A 13,971-nucleotide genomic window follows, 5' to 3' on the forward strand; every position below is an offset into this window, starting at 1 on the left:
ATTCCAGGGATGGTGGGACTGATGTACGAGGAAAGATTGAATAGGTTAGGGCTGTTTTCGCTGGAGTTCAGACGAATGAGGGCGGAGAGGATCTCATAGAGACATATAAAGTTCTAACAACTGGACAGGACAAATGCAGGAAGGATATTCCCAATGGTGGGGGAGTCCAGAACCAGGAGTCACAGTCTGAGAGTTCAGGGGTTCATTTAGGATGGGGATGAGGAGACATTTCTTCACTCAAAGAGTGGTGAGCCTGTGGAATACATTACCACAGGAAGTAGCTGATGACAAAACATTAAGAGGCAGCTGGATATAGCACTTGGGGTGAATGGGATCAAAGGTTATGGGGAGAAAGCAGGATTAGGTTATTGTGTTGGAGCATCAGCCATGATTAGAATGAATGATGGAGAGCTTCAAATGGTCTTGTCCTGCTCCTATCTTCTATGTCTCTATATTACACATTTACTCTTTTATTCTAGTTTTCCTCTCTTAATCAATCTCTTGGTCCTCCTTTGCTGAATTCTAATCTTCTCCCAATCCTCAAGCTTGCTGCCCTTCCTAGCAACTCCTCTTTGGATCTAAGATTATCCTCAGTTTATTGGGTTAACCATGGTTGTGTTTTTGCGTCAGAGAGGAACGTATAACTGTTGCAATGCAATGGCCATTGCCATTGTTTAACCACCATCATGCCTTTCAATGAAATTCTCCAATCTATCTTAGCCAACTCGCACCTTCATAGTTTTCTTTGTTTCGAGTTAGGGCCTTAGTTTGAGTTCAGACTTTATTTTCCGTTCTAATGAAGAGTTCCATTGTGTTACGGACACTGTTCATTACAGGACACTGGGCAAGATTATTAATTAGCCCCCATCTCATTGCATAATATCAAGTCTAAGATAAGAACATAAGAAATAGGAGCAGGAGTGGGCCATCTAGCCCCTCAAGCCAGCCCCGCCATTCAATAAGATCATGGCTGATCTGTCATGTCTCAGTTCCACATTCCTGCCCTCTCCCCATAACCCTTAATCCCCTTGCCTATCAAAAACCTATCAACCCGCGTCTTAAAAATATTTAGCGAGGCAGCCTCCACCACTTCAACGGGCGGAGAATTCCAGAGATTCACCACCCTTTGAGTGAAGAAGTTCCTCCTCAACTCCATTCTAAACCGCCCCCCCTTTATCTTGAGGCTGTGCCCTCTAGTCCTACTGTCCTTTCTGAGCGGGAAGAGCCTCTGCACCTCTATCCTATCCATCCCATTCAACATCTTATACGTCTCAATGAGATCTCCCCTCATTCTTCTAAACTCTAACGAGTACAAGCCTAGTTTATTCAGCCTCTCCTCAAAGTTCAACCCCCTCAACTCCGGTATCAGCCTAGTAAACCTCCTCTGCACTCCCTCCAAGGCCAAAATATCCTTGCGTAAGTGCGGCGACCAAAACTGCACACAGTACTCCAGCTGCGGCCTCACCAATGCCCTATACAGCTGCAGCAAGACCTCCCTACTTTTATATTCAATCCCCCTCGCTATGAAGGCCAGCATCCCATCTGCCTTCCTGACCACCTGCTGCACCTGCAAGCTGGGTTTTTGCAACTCATGCACAAGGACCCCGAGGTCCCTCTGCACCGTCGCCTGCTGCAGTTTTTCGCCCCGTAAGTAATAGTCCTTCCTACCATTATTCCTACCAAAGTGGACCACCTCACACTTGCCAACATTAAATTCCATTTGCCATTTCCTGGCCCATTCGCCCAGCCTATCTAGATCCTTCTGCAGACTCCACACCCTCCGCACAATTTGCCGTTCCACCAATCTTGGCGTCATCAGCAAATTTTGACACCCTACACTCGGTTCCCTCCTCCAGATCATCTATATAAATGGTAAATAGCTGAGGCCCCAGCACCGACCCCTGGGGCACTCCACATGTTCTCTAGTTGGTTCATCAACATACTAGTCTAAAAACCATCTCATACACATCCCAGGATTTCGAAGAATGAAGAAAAAAGAGAATGCAGCGCAGGAACAGGCCCTCCTGCTCTCCATCCTGCACCGATCATGGTCCCTGCCTAAACTAAATGTGCACTTACGGAGTCTGTATCTTTCTATTCCCATCCTATTCACGTATTTGTTTAGTTTCCCCTTAAATACCACAGTCGTACCTTCTCCCACCACCTCCAGTGTAATATTATCGCTGATTTGATTTGCCCAATCTATATATAGATTAAAGTCACCATAATTACTGCAGTGTCCATGTTATATGCACAGGGTGGCACGGTAGCACTGCTGCTTCACAGCTCCAGGGTCCTGGGTTCGATTCCCGGCTCGGGTCACTGTCTGTGTGGAGTTTGCACATTCTCCTTGTGTCTGCGTGGGTTTCCTCCGGGTGCTCCGGTTTCCTCCCACTGTCCAAAGATGTGCGGGTTAGGTTGATTGGCCATGCTAAAATTGCCCCTTAGTGTCCTGAGATGTGTAGGTTAGAGGGATTAGTGGGTATAATATGTAGGGATATGGGTGTAGATCCTGGGTGGGATTGTGGTCAGTGCAGACTCGATGGGCTGAATGGCCTCTCTCTGTACTGTCGGGTTTCTGTGATAAACTGGGCCAGCACGGTGCCAAACTGGGTTAGCATGGTTGTATAGTGGATAGCGCGGCTGCCTAGAGTTTCAGGGACCTGGGTTCAATTCCAGTTATGGGTGACTGTGTGAATGGAGTTTGCACATTCTCCCCGTGTATGTGTGGGTTTCCTCCAGGTGCTCTGGTTTCCTCCCACAGTATAAAATGTACACATTAGGTGGATTGCTCATACTAAATTGCCCCTTAGTCTCGAATAGATGAGATTAGCCATGGTAAATGTGTGGGATTACAGGGATAGGGTGAGGGAAGAGGGCCTACGGTTAGAGAGTCAATGCAGACTTGATGGGCCGAATGGATTCGATGAAAAGAGTTCACGACCATATTCGGAAACTGCACAACTTTTATGGTGGCACAGTGGTTAGCACTGCTGCCTCACAGCGCTGGGACCTGGGTTCGATTCCCGGCTCGGGTCACTGTCAGTGTGGAGTTTGCACATTCTCCCCATGTCTGCGTGGGTATCCTCCGGGTGCTCTGGTTTCCTCCCACACTCCAAATGATGTGCAGGTTAGGTAGATTGGCCTTGTTAAATTGCCCCTTAAGTGTCAGGCAGACTAATGGGGTAAATACATGGGGTTACAGGGAAAGTGCCTGTGTGGGATTGTGGTTGGTACAGACTTGATGGGCTGAATGGCCTCTTTAACACTGTAGGGATTCTGTGATAATTGAATGCGTTATTTTACAATTGTTCTACTAATGTATATTTAAAACATGCCTTATAGCTATTGTATTCACAATCTCTCAGATGCAATGAGATTATTCATTATGTTTCATTATGAAAGGATATATATAAAGGATATTTTGGCCTTGGAGGGAGTGCAGAGAAGGTTCACTAGGCTGGTACCAGAGATGAGGGGGTTAGCTTATGAAGAGGGGTTGAATAGATTGGGTCTGTACTCATTAGAGTTTAGTAGGTTGAGGTGAGATCTTATAGAGGCTTACAAGATAATGAGGGGCTTGATGGGAGGTCTTGCTGCAACTGTACAGGGCACTGGTGAGGCCGCAGCTGGAGTACTGTGTGCAGTTTTGGTCGCTGCACTTGCGCAAGGATATTTTGGCCTTGGAGGGAGTGCAGAGGAGGTTCACTAGGCTGATACCGGAGATGAGGGGGTTGGACTATGAAGAGAGACTGAATAGACTGGGTCTGTACTCGTTGGAGTTTAGAAGGATGAGGGGGGATCTTATAGAGACGTATAAGCTAATGAAAGGGATGGATAGGGTAGAGGTAGAGAGATTCTTCCCGCTTAGAAAGGATAGCAGGACTAGAGGGCACAGCCTCAAGATAAGGGGGGGGGCAGTTTAGATCGGAGTTGAGGAGGAACTTCTTCACTCAAAGGGTGGTGAATCTCTGGAATTCTCTGCCCGTTGAAGTGGTGGAGGCTACCTCGCTAAATATATTTAAGTCACGGGTAGATAGGTTTCTGATAGACAAGGGAATTAAGGATTATGGGGAGAAAGCGGGAAAGTGGAACTGATCCACTTCAGATCAGCCATGATCTTATTGAATGGCGGGGCAGGCTCGAAGGGCTAGTTGGCCTACTCCTGCTCCTATTTCTTATGTTCTTACGTTTGCGTTAATCCAATCATTTTTAATCTGTAACCTATTGACTCTCTCTCAGTGTCAGGCTCTTCTCAATAAGGGCGCAGAATTAGCCTGAAGTGCCCCAAATAGCCACAGATTTAAGTTCTGTCGAGATATATTCTCAGCCTGTAGGTGTATTACAACGAGCGTCAGGAATCATTCCCTTGGTTCACACAAACCAAACGCCTCTAATCACACCTGTCAAAATGTTACTTTGAAATAATTAGGCCCTCGATGGCCTGTGATTCAGTTTAGCCTGGCCTCTTGGCTGCTAGCAGTGTATCCTATTGGCTTTTTCAGGAGAGTATTTCCCTGCCTATTAATCTCCAATCATACTGACTGGTATTAATAATCAGTCAGTGCCTACACCTTGCACTGGCTCTGCCCCTGTTCAGAACCTAAGCATTGAAATGGTCATTTAATCCATTGAATCTGTAACCCAGGGAGGGGGTCAGGGTTCTGGGAACTTTGGAAAATGAAGATTTGTTAGATGTGACTCTGTTGGTTTGATGATGCAGCACTGGAGATAAAGATACAGGAGATGGAGGAAAGATGCATCACTTAAAGGAGTTTCCTCCTCAAATAACTGGTGCCATAAGGACGGCACCAGAATACCATTTGCTGTACACTGCTCTGAGCTAATAGCCAGGATTTAACCATCAGAGCAGAGGCTCCGAACTCACGCACCATTGGGAACTCTGCCTTCAGTTGGCTATCGGAAGGGACTGCCAGTGATGGAACCATCCAATAATGTTGGTGAGAGTGCCCACAACTTGGATGGGAATACAATAGCTTCTGTGTAGCAGTCAACCAGCTCGAACCTAGAGACAAGTAGAAAGGGACGGGCAGCTGAGAGGGCAACTCGGTGGGTGGCACAGTGGTCAGCACTGCTGCCTCACCGCGCTAGGTACTCGGGTTCAATCCCAGCCTCGAGTGACGGTCTGTGTGGAGTTTGCACATCCTCCCCATGTCTGCATGGGTTTCCTCCAGTTTTCTTCCACTCTCCAAGATGTGGAGATGCCGGCGCTGGACTGGGGTGGGCTCTGACAACACCAGGTTAAAATCCACGAGCTTTTGGAGCGCTATTGATTCATCAGGTGAATGACTCGGGACTTCTGGCTGAAGAGTGTTGTGAATTTTCCCCTTATGCTTTGTACTGACGTGCTGGGCTCTGCCCATCATTGTGGAGCCTTCTCCTCCGATTGACTGTTTAATGATTGTCTATCATTCATCACTCGATGTTGTACGAGTGCTGAATTTTAATCGAATCCATTGGTTGAGGAGCATCACTCTCGCTTCCACATTTCAGTGGGCATCCTGTATTGTTGCTTCACCAGGAGGCCATCCGATTTTGAAGAGTGCCTGGGGTTGCTCTCGTTGTCTTGCAGTCTTCACTGAAATAGCGCTGGATGTTTGGTTTATCACTGCAGCTGATAACGGCCCACAACACCTCATGGAAGGCCAGTTTTGGCCTGCTGGATCTATCCTGAATCTATCACATGATGTGTGGTGGTAGGCTTGCACAAAAATGATGGAGGGTCTCGAAGAACCATCCCAGCTCATCATGTCTGTGCTTGCTCTCCTGCAAAACAATTCACGTATCTCCGCTTCTCACTTCTCTGCACATTTCTCCTTTTCAGATATTTGGAAAGCTCAGAACATGTAGAAACACACTTATTGTGCAGAAGGAGGCCACTCTGCCCATCTGGTCTGCGCTGGCTGAGAAACAAACGACCCAACATAATCCCATTTTCCAGCATTTGGTCCGTAGCCATACAATTTACCGACCTTCAGCTGCATACTATTGAAAGAGTTGAAGTTTCTCTCTACTGTCTAGTGAGCTCCACACCCAACCAACCCCAAGGTGAAAAATCGTTTCCTCATCTTCCCTCTAATCTTTGTACCAATTTATAGCCCAAGTCACTGGCCTCTCTGCCAAGGGAGATAACTCCTTCCCATCCACTCTATCCAGGCCCCTCACAATTGGGTACATCTCAATCAAAACTCCCTTCAGCCACTGCTGTTCCAAGGAGAATAACCCCAGTCTCTCCAATCTTTCCCCATAGTTGCAATTTTTCAGTCCTGGCAACATCCTGGTCAATCTCCCTTGTACTCCCCACTAGTGCAATTACATCCTTTCTGTAATGAGGTGACCAGAACTGCACATAATTGTGATCTAAATAATATTTTATTTAGTTCCAGAACAAGCTTCCTGTCCTGACATTCTATACCTTGGCTAATAAATGAAAAAATTCAATCTGTCTTCTTAACTACCTTTTCAACCTGTTACCTTCAGGGATCTGTGAACATACATTCCAAAGTCCCTCACTTCCTCTACACCTCTCAGTATTTTCCCATGTGTTGAGTAAACCTTTATTTTGTTTGACCTCCCCAGTGCAACATCTTACACTTCACATTGGAAAAGCAAATTGTGCGGAGGGTGTGGAAAGTCTGCAGAGGGATCTGGATAGGCTGAGTGAGTGGGCGAGGACCTGGCAGATGGAGTATAATGTTAGCAAGTGTGAGGTTATCCACTTTGGCAGGAATAATAGTAGGAGGGATTATTATTTAAAAGGTGAAAAGCTGCAGCGTGCTACGGTGCAGAGGGACCTGGGGGTCCTTGTGCACGAATCGCAAAAACCCAGTCTGCAGGTGATCAAGAAGGCGAATGGGATGTTGGCCTTTATAGCGAGGGGGATAGAATATAAAAGCAGGGAGGTCTTGCTGCAACTGTACAGGGCACTGGTGAGGCCACAGCTGGAGTACTGGGTGCAGTTTTGGTCGTCACACTTGCGCAAGGATATTTTGGCCTTGGGGGGAGTGCAGAGGAGGTTCACTAGGCTGATACCGGAGATGAGGGGGTCAGACTATGAAGAGAGACTAAATAGACTGGGTCTGTACTCGTTGGAGTTGAGAAGGATGAGGGGGGATCTTATCGAGACGTATAAGATAATGAAAGGGATGGATAGGGCAGAGGTAGAGAGATTCTTCCCGCTTAGAAAGGATAGCAGGACGAGAGGGCACAGCCTCAAGATAAGGGGGGGGCAGTTGAGATCGGAGTTGAGGAGGAACGTCTTCACTCAAAGGGTGGTGAATCTCTGGAATTCTCTGCCCATTGAAGTGGTGGAGGCTGCCTCGCTAAATATATTTAAGTCACGGGTAGATAGGTTTCTGATAGACAGGGGAATTAAGGGTTATGGGGAGAAAGCGGGAAAGTGGAACTGATCCACTTCAGATCAGCCATGATCTTATTGAATGGCGGGGCAGGCTCGAAGGGCTAGATGGCCTACTCCTGCTCCTATTTCTTATGTTCTTATGAGTCACATGTAGGCCAGACCAGGTTAGGACAGTAGATTTCCTTCCCTAAAAGACATTAATAAACCAGATGGGTTTTTCTGAGAATCAATAATCAGCGGATTCATTCCAGATTTTTTTTACTAAATTCAAATTCCACTATCGGCCATGGCAGGATTTGAACCCGAGGCCCTGGAACATTTAATCATCGGATCCCTGCAGAAGGAAGTCATTTGGCCCATTGAGTCTGCAGTGACTCTCCCACAGACCATCTTGCCCAGGCCCTATCTGCATAACCACGTATACTTACCCCCAAACACTTAGTGTCTTTGGACACTAAGGGGCAATTTAGCATGGCAAATCCACCTAACCTACACATCTTTGGTCACTAAGGGGCAATTTAGCACGGCCAATCCACCTAACCTGCACATCTTTGGTCACTAAGGAGCAATTTAGCACGGCCAATCCACCTAACCTACACATCTTTGGACACTAAGGGGCAATTTAGCACGGCCAATCCACCTAACCTACACATCTTTGGACACTAAGGGGCAATTTAGCATGGCCAATCCACCTAACCTACACATCTTTGGACACTAAGGGGCAATTTAGCACGGCCAATCCACCTAACCTACACATCTTTGGACACTAAGGGGCAATTTAGCACGGCCAATCCACCTAACCTACACATCTTTGGACACTAAGGGGCAATTTAGCATGGCCAATCCACCCTAACCAACACATCTTTGGACACTAAGGGGCAATTTAGCATGGCCAATCCACCTAACCAACACATCTTTGGACACTAAGGAGCAATTTTCCATGGCCCATCCACCAAACCTGCGCATCTTTGGACTGTGGGAGGAAACCGGAGCACCCGGAGGAAACCCACGCAGACACGGGGAGAATGTGCAAACTCCACACAGAGAGTCACCCGTGGCTGGAATCAAACCCAAGTTCCTGGCGCTGTGAGGCAGCAGTGCTAACCACGGTGCCACCCTCTGTACCACTGTGCTGCCGTGCCACCCTCTGTACCATTGAGCCACTCTCAGATAAGAATACAGACATTTCTGTAGATTCAGTGAACTGGGCTGACAATGAATCATACAAACATTACTCAGGTCAAAAGAAGGAATTGATCCTGTTAATCTGGGCTGACAGAGGAAGCCAGGTCCCTGAAGTGGGAGAAAAAAAAATCTACTGCGCTGTTATATTCCATTGTCACAAAGATTTAGAACTGCCAAAATAATAGAAAATCTCAAACTTGGAATTGGAATATAGAATTGAAATTTATAAGAGAGCAAGTGGCCTGGATGAACAACATCCCAAAGTACTTCTGAAGCATAATTGCTGCTGTGTTTTAGGGTAATGCAGCTCCAATATATACACAATATCATAAATTACAAAGTAATAAATGAGATAATCTACTTTAGTTCATAGGGTCAGCGTGTCATAGAGGTTTATAGCATGGAAACAGGCCCTTCGGCCCAACTTGTCCATTCTGCCCTTTTTGTTAACCACTAAGCTAGTCCCAGTTGCCCACGTTTGGCCCATATTCCTCTATACCCATCTTACCCATGTAACTATCTAAGTACCTTTTAGAAAATAAAATTGTACCCTCCTCTACTATTACTTCTGGCAGCTCGTTCCAAATGCTCACCACCCTCTGTGTGAAAAAATTGCCCCTCTGGACCCTTTTGTATTTCTCCCCTTCCACCTTAAACCTATACCCTAGACTCCCCTATCTTTGGGAAAAGATGTTGACTATCTACCTTATCTATGCCCCTCGTTATTTTATAGACCTCTATAAGATCACCCCTAAGCTTCTTACATTCCAGAGAAAGAAAACCCAGTGTACCTATCCTCTCCTTGTAACTCAAACCATCAAGTCCCAGTAGCATCTTACTAAATCTTTTCTGTACTATTTCTAGTCTATTAATATTCTTTCAATAATAGGGTCACCAGAAGTGTACTCAGTACTCTAGTCAATGTTAGGTATCTGTTGAATTGCTGTATATCTTAAAGGAGTAATGAAAAGATGACACAAGTTCAATATCAATGACAGATTCATTTACAGAACTTTAAAATATCTCAGCAATCATAGGATTATGACATACAGGCTCTGTAATTCTACCACCTCACCTGCCACAGAATTGGAGCGGGCGAGAGGCCGCGTTAATAGTAATGGTATATATTATTATATTGGTATATACTATACTATTACAATAGTAATGTCTGCTGACCTCGGGCAGGAGTTTCTGGTCTTGGTCATAGTCCCATCCATAGTCTCACCCTTCTGTATGGCTTCAGTTAATTAAGCTCTCTAGCTCCACCCACAGGCTTATACAAGCACAGTGAACAAACAAAATCAAGCACAGATCAATTAAACTGTTGAACAGTACAATTAGGACTCCAGGAAAATTCCCATTCCTCACTGAATAATGTGTGAGATTGTTTACATCCCCGTCAGATGACGGAGAGGATATTGGTTTGTCAAAAACTTGGTGCCTCCGATAGTATAGCTCTTCCTCATTGTGGCTCTGAAGCAACAGCCTAGACATGGTGTTTAAGCCTTTGGAATATGCCTGCAACCTGACCTGGAGACAGAAGTGTCTCACTGGGCCGTGACCGAACAAATGGACATGGTGAGAAAGCACATAAAATGGGACCTGGGGTAATTTGGAGACTAGCCGTGTTCAAAAGCCTCAGAATATTTTTACTGGCGAGATAGTAAATGCCAGTTACCTTTCGAAGACAGTCCATGGCATTTCCTATGATGAACATTTACACTGACCTTGTTATTTCAATTAGGGTCCCTGACCCCTCCATTGGAATAATAGAGTCCTTCCGATACTATACCAGACGGATCAGCCGTGCACCGCCACAGGCTTCAGTTCATTCTGTAAGATCCACTTTCCATAGAGTCTAATCAGAGTTTACAAGGTAGCACAGTGGTTAGCACTGCTGCTTCACAGCTCCAGGGTCCTGGGTTCAATTCCTGGCTCGGGTCACTGTCTGTGTGGAGTTTGCACATTCTCCTTGCATCTGCATGGGTTTCCCTGGGTGCTCCAGTTTCCTCCCACAGTCCAAAGATGTAAGGGTTAGGTTGGCCACGTTAAAATTGCCCTTATTACCCTGAGATGCATAGGTTAGCGAGATTAGTGGGTAAAGATGTAGGGATATGGGGGTAGGGCCTGGGTGGGATTGTGGCCAGTGCAGACATGATGGGCCGAATGGCCTCTTCCTGTACTGTAGGATTCTATGATTCTATAGAATCCCTATGTGCAGAAGGAGGCCATTCGGCCCATTGAGTCTGCACCAACCACAATCCCACCCAGGCCCTATTCCCGAAACCCCCAAATATTTACCATTAATCCCCTGACACTAAATCAATTTAGCCTGGCCAATCAACCTAACCCGCGCATCTTTGGACTGTGGGAGGAAACCGGAGCACCCGGAGGAAACCCACGCAGACACGAGGAGAATGTGCAAACCCCACACAGACAGTGACCCGAGCTGGGAATTGAACCCAGGTCCTTGGCGCTGTGAGGCAGCAGTGCTAACCACTGTGCTACCATGCTGCCCTGCAATTCCAAAACAATACCGTGCTTTAAATTAGGGGTTCGAGGCAGATGGACATAACTGAACGGAAATGTAACACCGAGCTCCCTTCCACCAGCTTTCACAGATATGTTGCCGAGCTGTACAGAAATTACAGCCGATTTGGAACTGAGTTACCACAAATCTTTTGCTGGTACTCCACTGATAGCTGGTTCACCCGGAGTCTGTACCAATTAGATCTGTGTGGGTAGATGGATCAATTAGGATGGCATTAAATTCAGCGACTCTTTACATGGTGGCCTTAGACAGAGCTGCACTCCTTCAAAAATAGAGCTTGAATTATAAAATCATACATTTGGCCCATTGGACTTGTGTCAGTTCAAGAAAAATGAGTTTTCAAAGCAGTTTTGCTCCCACTGGACTTCCCCAAAGCCTTGCCATTTTTACCCTTTCAGGTATTTATCTGAAATTTTTGAAAAGCACCATTAAATCTGATTCCATCATCCTTTTAGGCATTGCATTCCAAGTCACATATATTGAAACAAAAACCCTCCTATCCCCCTCTTAAACCACATCCTTAGAACCAAACTTGCCCTTCAATGTGTGGCAGGATTGCCCACCTGGTTAGCACTGCCGCCTCACACCGCCAGGGACCCGGGTTCAATTCCAACCCAGGATGACTGTGTAGAGTTTGTACATTGTCCTTGTTTTTGTGTGGGTTTCCTCCCACAGTCCAAAGATAAAGTTACTGTACTTATGAGTGTCACAAGTAAGTTTACATTAACACTGCAATGGAGCTACTGTGAAAATCCCCTGGTGCAAGTGGGTACACTCAGGGAGAATTTAGCATGGCCAATACGCCTAACCAGCACATATTTTGGATGTGTAGATTAGGTGGATTGGCCGTGCTAAATTGCTCCTTAGTATTCCAAGATAAAGGGGATTAGCCATGGTAAATGCATAGAGTTACAGGGATAGTCATGATGTGGAGATGCTGGCGTTGGACTGGGGTAAAGCAGAAAGAAATCCCACAACGCCAGTTTAAAGTCCAAGCAGGTTTATTTGTAGCGAAAGCCGCAAGCTTTCGGGACAGCCTGTCCCTTCGTCAGGTGACAGCCTGTCCCGAAAACTTGTGGCTTTTGTTACAAATAAATCTGTTTGGACTTTAAGCTGGTGTTGTGGGATTTCTTTCTGTTTTACAGGGATAGGCCAGGGGGTGGGCCTAAGTGAGATGCTTTGTCGGAGGATCAGTACAGATTTGATGGGCCGAATGGCCTCCTTCTTCACTATAGAGATTCTATAGACTCCCCCAGTTTCTATTGTCACTGGAATCAGTGCGAACGCCAACTGGAATTAAAATGGTTTTGAATTTGCTCCAAATGATGTGAGGAATGCGGAGAGATACGAACAGATTGGCAAGGGGGAAGGAACATGGCGAGTGGATGTCAATGTGTTGAAGTGTGACGTTAGCCACGAGCAGGATATTTTGTGATCTGTGAGCCTGTTAACATTCAGACAGATGTAGCTGTCCTCGTCCGTGAATCACACATCGTTTAACGTGCGAGTACAACAAGCAATTAGGCAAATTGTAGCTCGGCTTTTGTTGCAAAGAGATTGGTGTGGAAGAGGTTTTAGAAAGTTTGTGACACAGAAAGAGGCCACGGGGCATACCATGCCTCTGCTGGCTTACCCCCACCTCCCAGTATTCTGTCCATTGTCCTGAAAGGTAACACTTGAGATCCAGACACAGTTAAAGGAGGTGAGAGATTCTGCTTTCCATGCAGTGATTTCCAGATCCCCATAACCCTCGGAGTGAAAAAGATTTTCCTCATCTCCCCCCTCATCTTTTTATATCTGTGTTCCCTAGTCACTGATCTGTCTGCTATAGTTAGTAGCTCTTTCCCAGGCACATTATCCAGGCTCTTCAGAATAAATCTCAATCAAATCTCCCCCTTAGCCTCCTCCGTTCCAGGGAGAGCAATCCCAGCTTATCCAACCTTTCCTCAGAACTGTGATTTTCCGGTCCTGGAATATCCTTGTAAATCTCCTCTGTAACCCACTCTAGAGCAATGATATCCTTTCTGTACCGAGGTGACCAGAACTGAGCAACACTCAAGTGTTGCCATATGCCACCTTAACCACTCTCTCGACCTTTCCTGCCACTTCAAGGTAGCTGTGAACATTCACTCCATGCTCTCTCACTTCCTCCACACCTCTCAGGATTCTCCCTCTTTTTTAAAAAATGTATTTGTGGGACATGAGTATCGCTGGCTGGCCAGCATTTATTGCCCATCCCTCGTTACCTGAGAGCAGTTGCTGTGACTCTGGAGTCACAGTTCAATTTCGATCTGATTTATTATTGTCACGTGTACGCAGTGAAAAGTATTGTTTCTTGCGGGCTACACAGACAAAGCATACCATTCACAGAGAAGGAAACGAGAGAGTGTAGAACGTAGTGTTGCAGTCATAGTAGGTCAGACCAGGTAGGAATGGCAGATTACTTCCCCTTAAGGAACATTAGTGAACCAGGTAGGTTTTTTCTAGCAATCGACAATCCTGGTCTTTGGTAGATTCTTAATTCCTGATATTTTGTGTTGAATTCAAATACCACCATCTACCGTGGTGGGATTCGAACGCTGATCCCCAGAGCATTAGCTGAGTTTCTAGATTAACAATCTAGTGATAATACCACTAGGCCATTGCCTCCCGTATTCCTTTGCCTTGTTTGACCTCCTGAAATTTATCACCTTCGACTTCATTGGGTTAAATTCCATTTGCCACTTCTCTGCCCACATGACCAGTCCATTGATATCTTCCTGCAGTCTACGGCCAATCTCCTCGCTATCAACCACTTGGCCAATCCTTTGTGTTTGCCCCAAACTTCTGGATCATTCCACTATATTTACATCCA

The sequence above is a fragment of the Carcharhinus amblyrhynchos genome, unplaced genomic scaffold, assembly GCF_965287045.1.
Source record: "Carcharhinus amblyrhynchos unplaced genomic scaffold, sCarAmb.v2.hapA scaffold_41, whole genome shotgun sequence".
Lineage (NCBI taxonomy): Eukaryota > Metazoa > Chordata > Chondrichthyes > Carcharhiniformes > Carcharhinidae > Carcharhinus > Carcharhinus amblyrhynchos.